Genomic DNA, 16,943 nt, shown 5'->3' on the forward strand with positions numbered 1-16,943 from the left:
ATCTAGGCTGTTTCTTCCCAGAGCAGAGCTTGTACTTTCCTGCTCAGGCTGTGCTGAAACCTGACTTTGATTTTTAGCCAGGAGGTAATGAAGGGCGTTGGGGCATACGGTGAAGAAAACAAGAATCATCTTGAAAGGCACCTGCTTCAGATTAGATTATTGTATGTCTCCCCCAGGCAAGCAGAGACTGTTTTTCTGTGGCAAATGCTTAGGAGCTATTTCTGCCAGCCTGGAAGGCTCAGAGTCATCTAGGAGCTCCAAATTCTTAGGTTTGTCTGCCTAAATATCTGTATCTCAAGTCTCTGGGCCCCATTCTCTTCTTGGAATCTTTGCTATACGATCAGATCCTTGGCCTGATTTTGAGCAAAGTCTACCTACAGTTGCCCTGAGCTGCAATAAAGGCACTCTGACTTTCTCAGCATGACGTAAGTTGTCAAATAACTGCCCTAAGACTAGAGACAGAGTGAGAGTGTGTGTGTGTGTGTGTGTGTAAATTTTCTCCAAGACTTTCAATGCCTACAAAAGAAGCCACATCGCAATCCCTTTAATTAATATTGCCCCCATACTGATGAAACACAACAGCTATTTAATCTCCCAAAACCTTGTTCTGTCTGCATCTCATCACAATTAAACTATGGGTGAAATCACTGCTTGCCAAGGATTATTACCACACCACCTATCACTGCAATTGGTTCCCTCTTGTTTTCAGACAGTGGGCAATTCACCTCTAAAATCCCATCCTGAGGGTCCAATTTTTTATAGCCCACTTCTCTGTGTTAACCTGGGTTTCCTAGAAAACAGAGTTTGAGGCAAAAGCTTAAGTGCCAGTACTTTATAGGGTAATGCAGTTCCCTGAGGCAAGAATGAGGCAAATGGGAAGATAGGGAAATGGGACTGTTATGATTAATTTTATGTGTCCACTTGACCGGGCTAAAGGATGCCCAGATAGCTAGCCAAAATATTATTTCTGGTGTGTCTGTGAGAGTGTTTCTGGAAAAGATTTGATAGACTGAGTAAAGAAGACCACTCACCAATGTGGGTGGGTAACCATCAGTCCACGGAGGTTCCAAATAAAACAAAAACACAAGAAAGGGTGAATTTGCTCTCTCTGCTGGAGCTGGGACATCCATTTCCTCCTGCCTTGGATACCAGCTTTCCCAGTTTTTGGGCTTTTGGTCTTGGGCTGGAATTTTAAACCACTGACAACTCTAGTTCTCAGGCTGTGGGACTTGGACTGAACTATGCCACTGGTTTTCCTAGTTCTCTCATTTTCAGATGCCAGATCATGGAATATCTCAGCCTCCATAATCATGTGAGTTAATTCCTTATAGTGAAAATAAATAAATATATATAAAATCTCCTACTGGTCCTGTTTCTTTGGAAAACCCTGACTAATAAAAATACTGGCACTAAGACATGTCACTACTATATAAATACCTTAAACTGAGGAAGTGACTTTGGATCTCTAATGGGTAGAGGCTAGAAGACTTTAGAGCTGCCTGCTAGAAAAAGTCTACCTTGCTGTCAAAGGACAGTTAAGAGAAATTCTAGTGAGAGCTCAGGAAAAAAAAAAAGGAGAGCCTCAGTCTGCTTAGAGAACACCTAAGTAATCTTCAACAGAATTTTGATGGAAATATGGATGTGAAAGGCCATTTTGAAGAGGCCTGAGATGGAAATGAGGAACATGTTATTGGACAATAGAGGAACGGCCATCTTGTTATAAAGTGGCAAAGAATTTGAATGAATTGCGTTCGCATTCTGCTGTTTTATGGAAGATAAAACTTGTGAATGATGAAATTGGATATTTAACTGAAGCTATTTCTAAGCAAAGTGTTGAAGGTGGAGCTTGGCTCCTCCTGACTGCTTATAATAAAATGTGAGAAGAGAGAAATGACTTAAGGATGGAATTGTCAAGCAAAAAGGAAACAGAACTTAAAGATTTGGAAAATTCTTAGCCTATTCCTATTATAAAAAAATGAAAATGCTGTTTGGAAGAGAACGCTAAGAGTGTGGCCAAGCAACCATTTGATAAGATTAGTATGAACCCACCATCTCAACAACAGCCAGGAGCTAGTGTTCAGGACGTGAAAGGAATGACCTCTAACACAATTCGGAGACCAGCAGGGCTGGCACTACTATCACAGACCCAGAGCGAAAAGGTCAGGGGACAGAATGGTACCCAGTACCCCATCACCTCACAACTCCTCGACAGACCCAAGGGCAGCTCCAGCAGGCTTCAGTCGCCTCCCTTCCAGAAGGGCAAGCAGCAAACATTGGTGATATCTATGCAACACCCACTCTGCCAGTGTGCAGAATGCATAGGCCCTGGACATAGAGATGCCTCCATATAGATTTCAAAGAATGGGACTTCTGGAAGGACCACAGGTTCAGGGTCCTAGTCCAGAAGAGACACCAGGCCAGGATGAGAGTCACCTTGGGAGAGCCATTGTGGGGCTGTACCACTGAGCTGTGGGGCAACACTGCCATCCCAGTAGGCTTGAAAGGTAGAGCATCAAGCCAAAAAGATTACTCCCCAGCTTTAAGGTTTAATATTAATGGTTCCATTAGGCTTCTGGACTTACCTAGGACGTGTCGCTCCTATCTTCTTGCCTATTTCTTCCTTTTGGAAAGAAAATGTCTATCCTACGCCTTTCCCCCATTGTATTTTGGAAGCACATTACATGTTTGGTTTCACAGGTTCCCAGCAAGAGTGGAATTTGCCTCAGGATGAATCTTACCTCGAGTTTCACTCATATCTGATTTAGATGATATTTAGATGAGATTTTACACGTAGGCTTTAAAGTTGATGCTGGAACAAGTTAAGATTTGGGGGGGCTATTGGGAAGGAAAGCATGTATTTTGCATATAATAAGGACATGAATTTGGTGGGGAGGCAGGAGCATAATGCTGTAGACTGAATGTTTTGCCCCCACACACAGTGAAAAAAGTTCACACTGTAAATCCTAAAATCTAATGTGATGGTATTTGGAGGTGGGGACTTTGGTGATTGGTGAGATCCTGAGAATGGAGCCCTCGTGCATGGGATAAATGCCCTTATAACAGAGAACTCACAGAGCTCCCTGTACCCATCTGCTATGTGAGGATGCAGCAAAAGACCACCACCTATGAGGTGAAAGGACTCTAACCAGACACTGAAACTGCCAGTGATCTGATCATAGACTTCCAGGCTCCAGAACTATGAGAAATAAAGAACTGCTGTTTAAGACATCCAATTTATGGTATTTTTGTTATAGCATCCCAAAAAGACTGAGACAAGGACAGATGGAAAGGAAATACAATGCTGGCCAATGAATCATAAAGAAACACATAGCCAGTTGCTCAGCCATGTGGGATAGTTCCCGAACAGGCTATATAACTTTTTATGTTTCATATCTTAGAACAGTCTATAAGAAGGAAAAGTAGAGAGAAAATGTCCCTGCTGTTTTCCTCCTGTCTTCTGTACCCCATTGGTGAAGACTCATCTCTGTACTTCCAGATTGGATCACCTGGCCCCATAGGTGGCTACTAGGGATACTAAATCTCATACCTTGTGATATAGCATTTCCTCCTACTTCAAAAGTGGTGGAAGGAGCTGGAAACTCTAGATGGTAGCTTCAGGTGGTAGAACCAAGCAGGCCAGCATGGAATCAATCACTACAGCAGCTGCTGGAATGCAGCAAGTGGTTGACGGTCCAGGTGTTGAGTGACAACAAAGAAATCCAAGACAGTGCAAACAGTATATCCAAGACACAAATTCTCTTGAATGTCAATGCTAGCAACACTCCAAGGAAAGCAGAGTGGCAACATGGAAGGAATCTGGATGCGCAACACTGTGAAGCTACAATACTAGTCCTAGACAATTCACACCCAGATTATTATGAGATAAAAATAATCTCCCATCTTATTTAAAGGACTACTTTTGAGGGTCTTTGTAAAAGTAGCCAAAACTATAATATACCACATGTCTCAGAAATTTCATGTCTTAAAATCAGCGTAGATAATCACTTATAGTATGTATAAAGATTCATATACAGACACATACAGAACGTACAGCAGATGTTTATTGCTAACATTAAATGCCTATAACAGCAAAGCATTAGAACAACCTAAATGTGCATCAATAGAGTAAATGGTAGACAAACCATAATTTATCTATAGTATTAAATACCTATCAGCAATCTAAAAAATATAGTAGATCTGTACATTTTGACATGAATATATTTTACATTTTTATTTTAAAAAGTATAGAATGATGTGAACAGTATGCTAACACTTATCTTTTTAAAAGTACCATAAAATGATACTGTAATATTTGTATTTCTATGTATGTCTGTATATACCATGAGAGAGTAGGGAGAGAAAGAGAGAAGTTCTGAAAGAACACTCGATAAATTTTTCACAATGGTTACCTCTGTGAAGGAACTGAAATCAGAAGGAGGGAATGAAATGAGACTTTAGATTGGTCTGTACTATTTTTATTTTTTTAACAAAGAAAAGGCTTTCCTGTGTTATTTATGCAATTCAAAGTTCATTTAAGAATGTGACAGTAGGGTCATGTGGGTGGTTCAATTGGTTGAGCATCTGACTCTTGGTTTCTGCTCAGGTCCTGATCTCAGGGTCCTGAGATTGAGCCCACATGGGGCTCCATGCTCAGCGGGGAGTCTGCTGGAGATTCTCTCTCTCCCTCTCCTGTTGCCCCTCCCCCTGCTCTCTCTCTCACGCTCTCTCTCTCTCTCTCAAATAAATAAATCTTTTTTAAAATGTTAAAGTAAAACTATTAATAGTCTGTTATCTTTGAAAGCCAGGATTATAAGAATCTTTGTTCTATGTTCTGTTCTGTACATCCCAACATTTCTATAGTGAATATATGTTATTTTCATTATAAAAAACTAATGCTTTTTTAACTAAAGCATGAAGATGTATATACAATAACTACTACAAATTGAAAAAAGAAATCCCATATTCGCTAATTACACAGACTTTCCACTAACTGCATCACTTTGGGGGAAGTATCTCGAAGCACATTCTTGGACTACATACTATTTGCTTCATTTACTAAATCTCAAAAAAGGCAGAAGATGTTTTTGATTCATTCAGGCATTTCTAAAATGAAACTCCAAGACTTAGGGTCCACATGGACCACCAATACAGGCATATTTTCCTTAACTCCATGTCCAGCCACTTTCCCCCGCCCCACAGTGTTCCAAGATTCATTGTTTATGCACCATACCCAGTGCTCCATGCAATACGTGCCCTCCTTAATACCCACCACCAGGAGCACCCATCTCCTCATTCCCCTCCCTTTCAAAACCCTCAGTTAGTTTCTCAGAATCCACAGTCTCTCATGCTTCGTCTCCCTCTCCGATTTACATGTCCTACCGCTCTTACCCCTCCTTACCATTCCCCCCACCACCAACACTATGACTCTGAGTTTACTACAAAGCAGAAACTAAAAGGAAATATGCAAAGATACATAGTGACAACAAAAGCTGGCTCCCCCAAGGAAAATCTTATGCTGAGTGGAGATTGGAAGTGCACTATGAGGAGGTCTTTCTTGGAATCAGGTCTATCATATAATACACTGTTCAAAACTGAGGGTTGACGGGGGGAGGGGGGTTGGGTGAGGGAGGGTGGGGTTATGGACATTGGGGAGGGTATGTGCTATGGTGAGTGCTGTGAAGTGTGTAAACCTGGAGATTCACAGACCTGCACCCCTGGGGATAAAAATATATTATATGTTTATTTAAAAAAATACATTATTATGGGTAAAAAAAAATACACTGTTCAAAGAAAAACTAAAGTTTTAGGTGAATTTTTGGATTGGTCATAAAACCCCAGTCTAATGATTTCCAAACCTTCTTACCATAATGCATGGCAAGAAATACAAAAAGCACAATGACCATACTTTTAAGTTTGTCCTTGTCAGGAGGCTGAATATTTAATTCCTTTAGTTGTATCTGTTACCAGGTTGAGATGAAAACTCAACCCTGGGGGCACCTGGGTGGCTCAGTGGGTTAAAGCCTCTGCCTTCGGCTCAGGTCATGGTCCCAGTGTCCTGGGATCGAGCCCCACATCGGGCTCTCTGCTCTGCAGGGAGCCTGCTTCCACCTCCCTCTCTATCTGTCTGCCTCTCTGCCTACTTGTGATCTCTGTCTGTCAAATAAATAAATAAAATCTTTTAAAAACAAAAACAAAAACAAAAAAACTCAACCCTGCAAAGTCCTAGAGTTTTTGGACTGTTTCACTCCTCCCTGCTTGAAAACTAGGCTATTCTTTTCTGAGTTCAAATCTTTCTTGCAGTACCTTGGCAAATACAACCAGTAGCAACCAACACATGCTTTTTGTTTCCAAACCCTTCACCTAAAACCCCAAGTTTATTCACTGTATTTTATGCTACCAAGTTATTGCAAATAACAGTTTTATCAAATATTTCATCATCAAATAACATGAGTCGCCATCTTTCTAGGCTCCAGTAAGTTTGCTTGCTGCCCACTCTTTAGCTCTGTAGGGTTACATATTCTAAGTTTTTGCTACAGCAACACCCCAATGCCAGTACGAAACACTGCATCAGTCTCTTTAGATGAACTTACGCTAAGTAAAAAGCAATCACACATCTCCACAGCATAGAAGAACAAAGTTTTATTCCTCATTCACATGTGTGAATAATGCAGATCGGCCGGGTCTCTGCTCCATGTACTATCTCCACTTTGGGACTAAGGCTAAAGGAGCAAGCCATATCTGGGACATTGCAAGTCTTGGATTTGAGGAGGAACCAGTCAATGGCTCTTAAACCTTCTGCTCTGAAGTGGCACCAATCACTTCCACTCACATTTATTTCATTTTCTAAAACAACTCAAATGGTCAAGGCTATTCTCAGTGGTGCCAAGAAGCATAGTCCTTCTACAGAGAGGAACAGGAAACATTTTGAACAATAATCCAATCTACCGGAGTACCTCAAATTTAACATAATCTAAACTAAACACACAACTTTCTTCCAATCTGGTCTTCTCCTGTTTTCTCTCAGTAAATAACAGCATTAGTGGAGGCTCCAGAATTTTCATACTAGAAGATGGTTGGTGTGGCCATTAGGTTACAAAAAAGAGCCAGGTGACTAATTTTGAAGCTGCATCCTCTAAGCAAGCATGCAGTTTTCTTTTTTTTTTTTTTAAACTTTATTTATTTATTTTGACAGAGAGAGATCACAAGTAGGCAGAGAGGCAAGCAGAGAGAGAGAAGGGGAAGCAGGCTCCCCGCTGAGCAGAGAGCACGATGTGGGGCCCAGTCCCAAGACCGTGAGACCATGATCTGAGCTGAAGGCAGAGGCTTTACCCACTGAGCCACCAGGCACCCCAAGCATGCAGTTTTTATTTAGACAGTATAGTCCTTTGAGCTGGCTTGATGAAGTTGATTGAAATTATGAATTGGCTAAACTCCCCACAACTCACCCAGTTGGTCCTTCCACTGGATACAACCATTGGAGGACCCAAACAAGAAGCAATGATATCTTTGAGTCCTCTGATCCTACTTCCAGTCCCAATTTCTAGACCCCCCACTGTCCAATATGGCAGCCGCTAGCTACATGTGGCTCTTAAGGACTTGAAATGCAGCAAGTCTGAATTGAGAAGTGCTATTGATGTAAAGAGTACAACAGATTTCAAAGACTTCATAAAGAGGGGTGTGCCTGGGTGGTGCAATGAAGCATCCTTATACATCCTGTATAAGGTTGTGATCTCAGGGTCCTAAAATCAAGCCCCAAGTTGGCCTCTGCATGGAGTCTGCTTAGGATTTTCTCTCCCTCTCCTCCCCCCACCAACCCCACCACATGCACTCACTCTCTCTCAAATAAATAAATCTTTAGAAAAAAAAACAACACACACACACAAAGACTTCATAAAGAAAAAGAATATAAAATATGTCATTTTTATATTGGTGGCATTTTGAAATGACCATATTTTAAAATATTGGATTAAATAAAATATTTCATTAAAATTAAAATTCCACTCATGTCTTTTGAAGCCCTTTTAATGTGGCTTCTAGGCAACTGAAAATTACATATGTGGCTCTCATTCATGGTTTGCATTACATTTCAAACAGACAACACTACTCTAAGTTGTCTTTTCCTCTTCATCTCCATAGTTCCAGCCCTATCTCAGGCCTTCATCTTCTTTCGGTGAGGTTTCTGCAAAAACCTCCTAACTAGTTTTTCTGTCTCTAGTATGGCCTTTCTCCAACTGGTTCTTCAAAGTGACCAGAAAGATCTTTTAAAACACAAATCCAATTATGATAACTGAAAGAGCATGATATTATTCCATGGGTCTCCTCCATGGAAGAGGAGACTTTAATTTTGTAGTTTAATTCTGTAGTTCTCTATATAAAGTCTTTCTTGATGATCCAGACTCTGGTTTTAAGTGAGTCAATTTCCAGATCCTCCACTTTCATATTTTCCACATATTTATGTGCCTTCAAAGGCAACTGCAGTCAGAGTTCTCTCCCCTCTTCCCCTTTCACCATTGTTCTTATCTTTTTGACAAAAGAAAGGTATCTAGAATCTTACCGTGGACATTGATGGAACAATACAACACCTGCTTAATTTAAGCAAGGCACCATAACCACATCCCTACTCACTGTGAGACTTATTGCCAATACAATATTCACAACACATATTTTAAAATATGCAAGAAATATAGAATTTTTGGAAATTCTTTTAAGAAATAAAGAAGAAAATTTGAAGACCACTAACTAGCCCATTTCTCATGACAACCTCCTCATATCCCTACCATCACCAGCCCTCCTCCCCAAAACACAACACACAAATACACTCATACACCACTTCCTAACTCCAGTTTTACTCAAGGCTCAGCCTATCCAGCTATTATCAGCTTCAAAGCTTCTTAGAACATTCTCTTTCACCCTCTTCCCCCAGCTAATTACTCACTACAGCTCCTGCTTATTTGATGGCATCATCAGAAAAGGTTACTTCTTAGTTTTGCAATACAAGGGTTTCATAAATTTTCTTCTATCACGTGAGCTTTGATTTCCATTGCACTTTATAAAAACCTCAAAGGAAAATGCAAGCAATTTTTTTCTATTCAAGTTTTATTATCATTATAGTACTTTACCAAGACTTCTCTCCTTTCACTAGTCAAGGAAGTTGTGTTTTCCTCCAAAAATTTGCTTGATTATTTTCAAGTGTTGCTGAAAGAGTAGTTTCAAGCAGTTATTACATCGGTGTCTTATTTTTTTTTTTTTTAATATTTTATTTATTTATTTATTTGACAGAGAGAGAGATCACAAGTAGGCAGAGAGGCAGGCAGAGTGAGAGGGAGGAAGCAGGCTCCCCGCCAAGCAGAGAGCCCGATGTGGGGCTCGATCCCAGGACCCTGAGACCATGACCCGAGCTGAAGGCAGAGGCTTAACCCACTGAGCCACCCAGGTGCCCCCGGTGTCTTATTTTTAAAACAAAAAATACCAAGGTTTAATTATTGAACTCATATAATACGTAATATGTGTGCATATCTTATACTGTTTAGATGGACAGCTGATGCTTGTTACTGATTCCTTCACTGTGGTTGCCATAGTGGTTGCCATAGTGTTGCCTTCACTGTCAAGGTCACTGTGTGAACGGTTATAGGGAGTATAGGAGAGTGATTAGGAACATGGCATCCACAATGAGACTGCCTGGCTCAACCACCTGTTAGTCATGTGACCTTAGAAAATGTATTTAACCTCCCTGTGCATCAGTTTTCTCATCTACAAAATGGAGATAAAAGGAATAGCAATTCCCTCATATGGTTGTTGTAAGAATTAAATGAATTAAAACTAGGAAAGTGCCTACAATGTAAGCCATTGGTTGTTTCGATAATAATACAAAAAGCAATAGGTAAGATGACAAGCTCATTTTTTCAAAAGACTTGTTTGCAGAACTCTGAAAAATTACTAGAACAATATTAGATTTCTGTTTATCCACATTTTCAATTTTCATCTCAATAACAAACCCTCTTAACAGTATCACAAGTACAATGCTAAAATCACCAGGTTCCCTGTCAACAAAAGTTCCAGTTTTTTTCCATTTCCTCAGCACCTATGAATTTTTTTCAACTCTGAGTTTTGCGCACACATACATGCACACACACACACAAGCACATAGACAAAAGGATTGAGATTCTGCTGATTTTGCTTACACTTAAGTAAGTAAAAACTTTTAAAAGCTCTAAACTTCAAATCATCTTTTTCCCCAAATATCTTCAAGTAATTTAATTCTTAGAACACGGCTGGCAAACTTTTTCTGCTAGCACCAGATAATAAATATTTAATATTTAATATATTATATATAAATATATATATTTAATATATTAATATTTCCAGGCCATAGATCTCTGTTGCCACTACTCAATCCTGCCACTGTAGCTCCAAAGCAGCCATGGACAATAGTAAATAAATGAGTGTGGCTGTGTTCCAAACAAAAACTTTATTTACAAAAAAGGGCGGTCAGCCAGATTTACTCTGCAGGCCATAGTTTGTCAACTCTGTCTTAGACATTACTCCATATTTATCTGGTGACTTTGATTATCTCTAGTAAAATGCAACATACTTATGGTGAGAGGAAAAATTCTATGAAGCAATAAGCTACAGGAAATAACTTATGAAGTACAGAAGGTACATAGGTACATATAAAGTAGAGGAAAAACAGAGGAGAGGCAACTGCAGGTGAGAAACAGATGATAGTCCAATTCCCCAAGGTAACAGTTCAGCAGGAAACAGATCAAAACATGCACAACTTTTGTTTTCTGCCTCAGAGCGCTTACCTGTATAAATACACATATTCATCTCAACTCTCAATTAACCAATCAGAACCACACACATCACTAGTACAGTTCATAAAACTCTGTGCCCCAAATGACATCATCAGCCCCCTGAAACAACATGTTCTTCTTCCCAGGGCTCAGCAGTGAATCCCTCATCATCTTACCTTGAATTCTTCTTTTCATATGTCTATATCTCAGGAATAAATAGCAACTACGGTTATGGTTAAGAATGTTTGGTTCTACTTCCAAAGTTAACAGATACTTTCAAGTTAATCAATTTTTTTTTTTAAGATTTTATTTATTTGTTTGATAGAGAGATCACAAGTAGGCAGAGAGGCAGGCAGAGAGAGAAGAGGAAGCAGGCTCCCTGCTGAGCAGAGAGCCCGATGCGGGGCTCGATCCCAGGACCCTGGGATCATGTCCTGAGCTGAAGGCAGAGGCTTTAACCCACTGAGCCACCCAGGCGCCCCTCAAGTTAATCAATTTTATAATAATCTCTAACTCCTTAATTATGATTCCATTAAACTGTAAGGATCCATCACAATGGGCCTGAATCAAGACTGTGGTTGAATGAACTGAAAAGTGAAGCCGTGATTAATCAGTGAAGAATTAATAGAATTTGATAATGAGGCCAGGGTTGGGTTTGGGATTTGGGGATCTCTGTTTTTGTTTTTGCTTTAGTGTGTTGATTGTTGTATCCCTAGTGCTTAGAACAGTACCTGATACTCTACAAATACTTATTGAATGAATGAATGATCGAATGAATGAATGAACAGACATATAGAGAGAGCAGGGGGATTTGAGCTGCAGAATATTACACAAGCAGTGAAATGCATGTTATTTTCTACCATTTGGTGGCTTCAACATCTCTTCACAACACCTTGAAAAGACGTCTGCAAATTTCAAACCACCTCTTTGCAAAATTGATTTCTTAATGTCACTAGGCTCCACACATTCACAGCCCACGCTCTTTCAGTTGCTAAGTGCACTGGATTGTCACAGTATGTTCCAGAGTCTCCAGATTTCTCTCAAATGCAAAAAATGTTTTTCTAATTGGAAGCAAAATCCTTGTCTTTCAAATACGATATTCTCTGAAGTGAAGAAACAGAACCATTAGATTTCAATCAATTCAAATTAAAACTGATTTCCCAAAGCAAGGGAAAGCTTATGAGCTCTAAAATTCAATAATATTATTTCACAACTCTGACTCAAAGATGATTTATAGATTAGTTTTGCATTATTAGCTTCACTTCATTAGGAATGAAAATCATAACATACTACTGGAAGTATCTATTCCTAATACACATTGATAACCACTATTGAGGAGATGTACAAGAGACTGAATTTTTAAAGTCAACAATGTAAACAAAATTTAGGCAAAAGTTTAAGACAATGATGAAAAGAAGGAGGAAAAGCTATGGCAAGAAATAAGTAAGGGGGCGCCTGGGTGGCTCAGTGGGTTAAAGCCTCTGCCTTCGGCTCAGGTCATGATCCCAGGGTCCTGGGATCGAGCCCCGCATCGGGCTCTCTGCTCAGCAGGGAGCCTGCTTCCTCCTCTCTCTCTGCCTGCTTCTCTGTGATCTCTGCCTGTCAAATAAATAAAATCTTTAAAAAAAAAAGAAATAAGTAAGAACGTTTAAATTTAATGGGTGTAATTATATACAAAGTTTAACAAGTATTTATTGAGTGAGAGCACAATAGCAAAGCAGGAACCAGTTGGGTATAAAATGCAGTCTACAGACCTGAAGAGTTTAGAGACTAATAGAAAACCGTTGGTCATTCATTCATTCAACAAATTGTGGGGGGTTTTTAAAGACTTATTTGTTTGAAAGAGACAGTGTCAGTGTGAGAGGGGAGAGCCAGTGGGAGACGGAGAGACTCTCAAGCAGACTCCCTGCTGGACAGAGTCTGATGCTGAGGCTGGATCCCATGACCCTGAGATCATGACCTGAGCCAAAATTGAGAGCCTGATGATCAACCTACTGAGCCACCCAAGCTCCCCAGCAAGTTTTAATCAAAATATTTCAATGGGTACTAAATCTTAATGATTGCATTATAGCTTGGAACACTTCAACATACATCACTGATTTTAAAGTTTTACTTTCAGATTTTATTATGCTACATGGAATACATTTTTTTTTTTTTAAGACTAAATTATAGAAACAAAAGGTAAAAGACTTTCCATAACTACCACCACTAGGTGGGGTAACTACTATTACATTATAGGGTATCTTTTCACACATCTTGAAATAAGCACATACAAATAGAAACAAATGCCTTTTTTAAAAACAAAAGTGAGGGGCGCCTGGGTGGCTCAGTGGGTAAATGCCTCTGCATTCAGCTCAGGTCATGATCCCAGAGTCCTGGGATCCTGGGATCCTGGGATCCTTGGATCCTGGGATGGAGCCCCGCATCAGGCTCTCTCTCTGCTCAGCAGGGATCCTGCTTCCTGCCTCTCTCTCTGCCTGCCTCTCTGCCTACTTGTGGTCTCTGTCTGTCAAATAAATAAATAAAATCTTTAAAAAAAAAAAAAGTGATATCAGACTATACGAAGAGTCAGGTTAGCATACTGCTGGAGAGCATGGGCTTTAGGCAACACCACTTCGACACAAATCCCACCTCTACCCCTAAATGCCAAAATTTTCTAGACTTTAAAGTGGAAATAAGATCAATACATAGGTCATAGCATTATTGTAAAAAATGAACACTCATATTCACTTAAAACAGAGGCTGGTACATTCTAGGAACCCAACCAATGTTAGTTATTATTATGCAATTTGTGATCTTATTAAGATTATATTGTGGACCTCCTTCCTCCACTTAATTTTTTTGCAAGGACCAAACACTACCATGGTATGGATTTATTATAATTCCTATAATACGCTCTTGTTATTTTATGTACAGATTGCTCCAATGTACTCACAAAGAATGCTGTAAATAATATCTTTGTGCCTCTACTTGAATACTTCTAAAGAATAAATTCCTAAAGAAAAAAAATGGATGGATCAGAAGAGGTAAATATTTTAAAGTAATTTAAAATTAAATTTATATTTAATTATTTTATTTTATTTATTTTTTAATTTATATTATTTTTAATTTTAAAAAATAAAATTAAAATTAATTTAAATATTTAATTTGAGATTCTTCTGAATTTCCCTTCTAAAATAACTGAACTTATATTTGTACCAGACTGTGAAGGTGATCTTTTTCCCTACATGGGGTATGTGTGTGTGTTTCATGTTTGGGCTTTTTTTTTTTTTCTTTTTAAAGATTTTATTTATTTATTTAACAGAGAGAGACACAGTGAGAGAGGGAACACAAGCAGGCAGAGGGAGAGAAAGAAGCAGGCTATGTTTGGGCTTTTAACAACCCAGATTTTTTTTGTATTTCATGTTTGGGTTTTTTTATGTTTGTTTTTGTTTTTAAGATTTATTTACTTGTTTTAGCAAGAGAGAGCATGAGTGGGAGAATAGAGGAAGACGGAGAGAGAATCCCAAGCAGACTCCAAGCTGTTTGTAACCCAGACTTGGGACTTGGGGACTCAATGTCATGACCCTGAAATCACCACCCAAGCCAAAACCAAGAGTGCACACTCAACCGACTGCCGCACCCCAGGTACCCATCTTTTTTGGGTTTTTAATAACTCAAAAATCTTTTTCTGTGATATAAGGTAGAAATCAACTTTATTTTTGTTAGGTAGCCAAATGTCCCATTACTATTTACTGAGCAGTGTATTTATTCCCAACTTCTTTGAAATGACATTATTACATACTTAATTTCCACATATACATAGCTCATAGTGAGTTTCTACTCGCTATTTTGTTCTATTGAAACACTTGTCTTTCTCTGACAGTACCAAATCACTTTGTTGTTACTATACTATCGTAGTATACTTCAATACCTGTTAACTTTATATTCTTTTTATTTTTTTTAAAGATTTTATTTATTTATTTGACAGACAGAGATCACAAGCAGGCAGAGAAGCGGGCAGAGAGAGAGGAGGAAGCAGGCTCCCTGCTGAGCAGAGAGCCTGATGCGGGGCTCGATCCCAGGACCCTGGGATCATGACCTGAGCCGAACGAAGACAGAGGCTTAACCCACTGAGCCACCCAGGCGACCCTCTTTATATTCTTTTTTCAAACTTAATACAGCACTTACTGTCACACATTATGGCGGAGATAGCTCCCTGACCACGAAAAGCTAATATTTCTCTTTCATTATGTGGTATTGTTGCTGGAAAGCATCCCCTACTTGGGGACTACATTTCTCAGCACCAGCCCTTTACATCTAGGTAGGACCATGTGACTAATTTTCGCCAGAGGAATGTGAGCAAATACAGCATGGGTCATTTTCAGGTCAAAATGATGGGGAAGCAGGGATGCTTTCTTCATGGTCATTGTCCCTATCCAAGGACTCGAAGGACCTAACAGAAGGCCAGAACCACAGAATGGAAGATGCCTGGCTTCCAGAATGATCTTATGGGAACAACCTGAACAGGAATTCTTGCACTTGACTAAGAGTAAGAAATAAACCACTTGTTGTAAAAAGCCAATAAAGTTTAGGGGTTTATCTAGTACCTTAGCTAATATGGAGATGATGGATTATAAATGGCATTTTTAAAAAAGATTTTATTTATTTATTTGACAGACAGAGATCACAAGTAGGCAGGGAGGCAGGCATAGAGAGAGGGGGAAGCAGGCTCCCTGCTGAGCAGAGAGCCCAATGCAGGGCTCGATCCCAGGACCCTGAGATCATGATCTGAGCCGAAGGCAGAGGCTTTAACCCACTGATCCCAGGACCCTGAGATCATGACCTGAGCCGAAGGCAGAGGCTTTAACCCACTGAGCCACCCAGGTGCCCCTATAAATGGCTTTTTTTTTAAATTCAATTAGGATTTTAATTGGGAGTACATTTTATTTATAGGTTAAATTAAAGAGAATTGGCATCTCAATATTGAGTTTTCACATCTAGGATAAATCATATCTTTGCATTTATTCTGGTCTTCTTTTGTAAACTTCAGTAAAGCTTTGTTTTTTTCTTTATGCAGATACTAAACATTTCTTACTGTTTATTTCTATATATTTTGGTTGTAGTACTGCTGCAATCCTTTTCCATTACATATTTTGTTTGACCATTGTTTGTTCATATACAGAATGTTTGCTTTTATAGGATTGTCTTTTATCATCTTACAGAATCTTGTTTGTGTCATTGGCTCATTGGTTTCATTTCTTGCATTTTATTTCTAGCAAACAGTTTTACCTCTTTCTCCCCCAGATACCTCTTCTTCTTTTTTTTCCCTTTTGCACATCATCTAGGATCTTGAAAACAATATTGAAAATAGTAGAGATAGCTTTTTTGCCTTCTTCTCCTTTTAAATAAAATTTCATTAATAGTTAACCATTAAATATAATGTTTCATAGTGATTTGATGAATGCCTTTTATTAGGTAATGGAAATCTCCTTCTATCACTACCTTTTTTTTTTTTTTAAAGATTTTATTTATTTGACAGAGAGAGATCACAAGTAGGCAGAGAGGCAGGCAGAGAGAGAAGGGGAAGCAGGCTCCCTGCCAAGCAGAGAGCCCGATTCGGGACTCGACCCCAGGACCCTGAGATTATGACCTGAGCGGAAGGCAGCAGCTCAACCCACTGAGTCACCCAGGCGCCCCTATCACTACCTTTAAAAAAAAGTATACTTTTGGGGCGCCTGGGTGGCTCAGTGGTTAAAGCCTCTGCCTTCAGCTCAGGTCATGATCCCAGGGTCCTGGGATCGAGTCCCGCATTCAGGTTCTCTGCTCAGCAGGCAGCCTGCCTCCTCCTCCTCTCTCTCTCTGCCTGCCTCTCTGCCTACTTGTGATCTGTCTGTCAAATAAATAAAAAAAAACTTTAAGAAAAAAAATTATTTAAAAAAAAAAAGTATATTTTTTTTGTTGTTGCTGTTGTTAAATCAGGATGGATCTTATATTTTAACCAAATGCCCTTCCTCTCTGTTTAGATAATTTATTGTTTTCCATTTCTTTAATATAGTATATCATATAAGACATTTCCTAAGTATTAAAACACATTTACATTTTATGTATCCCCTTCTTAGTCATTGTATTTAATGTGTTCAGCCATTTATGTATAGTATCTTTGGACAC

Source organism: Enhydra lutris, unplaced genomic scaffold (genome assembly GCF_002288905.1).
Source record: "Enhydra lutris kenyoni isolate GAN:26980312 unplaced genomic scaffold, ASM228890v2 scaffoldscaffold7, whole genome shotgun sequence".
Lineage (NCBI taxonomy): Eukaryota > Metazoa > Chordata > Mammalia > Carnivora > Mustelidae > Enhydra > Enhydra lutris.